The following is a 1,344-nucleotide window of genomic DNA, read 5'->3' as shown; positions in this document are numbered from 1 at the left end:
CACACACACACACACAATCTGATTTGTGGTTTTTATTTTACTTTATTTTAATCAAAGCCAGTGTGCCAGGATTCTGCAGGCTCTCTTCTTTAAAGAAGCTCAAAGGGAATCATTGAGAAAGTGGCCAGACGGGGGCTAGCGGCTTTGAATCAACTTGGTTAACCAAGCCCCTCGGGGAAGGGGTGGAGAGGAAAAAGCAACTTTCAGAGGAAGCAAAAGGAAGGGCTGTAGGAGTGCAGGACTGTCGTAGCTTAGATTCTCTGACCCTGGGCTCTTGTGTGTGTGTGTGGGGAAGTCTATGGTTTTAATGGGAAAAGCACTATTATTATTATCATTTTGCCGATGGGAATGCAGGAGAAGGTGGCACGGGCAGGTGTCTGTGCAGCCGTTGCTGCCTGCAAGATATTTTATGAATGAGACCCCCCCACACCCTGTGATGGTCTAAAATGGTTAGCTAATGCAAAACAAACGGGCATGCATTTGGGCTTTGAATCTCAGCTACCCTGGGAATCTTTCCAGGGGATTCCTTTCACGCACTTAATATTGCTCACGTCTGTGGAGCCCAGCTTCTTCCTCAGGCCCCAATCTGAGCCTTCTGTCGAAATAAAAACCTGGACTTGGTGGGATAGGACTCTTGCATCCAGTGCAGACACTAGCATCTGTGTGAAGTGGTGCAAGCAGGCCCTGGGCTAGGGTCAGGGCGAGGGTCCGCCTGGACAGGAGTCGAGATGTTCTGCTGGGCGAGGTGTTAGTAAAGTGAGGAGAGCTTTCCTGGAACATTTGGGTGGCAGGAAGGTGGTTTTGGGGTCCCCAGCTCCGTTCCTCTTCTGGGGCCCACACCACCAAGCCCGCCCCTCCCCCCACGTTCTGGAAAGTGTGGCCCTCACTCAGCCACCCTCCCCTCCCCACCTCTGAGGCTTGGGATGTGTTCTGCTTGCTGGAGGCCGGGGGAACCGCACTGAACCCAACGTCTCCTTTCCTTGCAGGGCAGCGCGCCCCACGCGTGTGACCTGCGAGGAGGAGGCGGTGGACTGGGCTTGCGCCCCGGCTCTCCCGGGCAGCGGCTGCAGGCTCGCCCGCAGCGCTCGGCCCTTCTCACGGGGCCTCAACCCCCAAGGGCTTAGGCGGCCGAGAACACCCAGCTCTCCTCTAGGTAAAAGGGCAGAGCCCCCCCGGGCTGCAGGTGGGAGGGGTCCCCCCACAGCACAGGCCTTTGGCCACCAGTAGCTACCCAACAGAGAGGAACAGAGAGAGAGAGAGAGAGAGAGAGAGGAAGAGAGAGAGAAGGACAGACGATAGACAGGTTTGGCCCCATGACCACAGCTTCTGCAGTTGCATTGTCCC

The sequence above is a fragment of the Dipodomys spectabilis genome, unplaced genomic scaffold, assembly GCF_019054845.1.
Source record: "Dipodomys spectabilis isolate Male_0828 unplaced genomic scaffold, ASM1905484v1 ptg000669l, whole genome shotgun sequence".
Classification (NCBI taxonomy): domain Eukaryota; kingdom Metazoa; phylum Chordata; class Mammalia; order Rodentia; family Heteromyidae; genus Dipodomys; species Dipodomys spectabilis.
Note: the sequence above shows the minus strand (reverse complement) of the source record.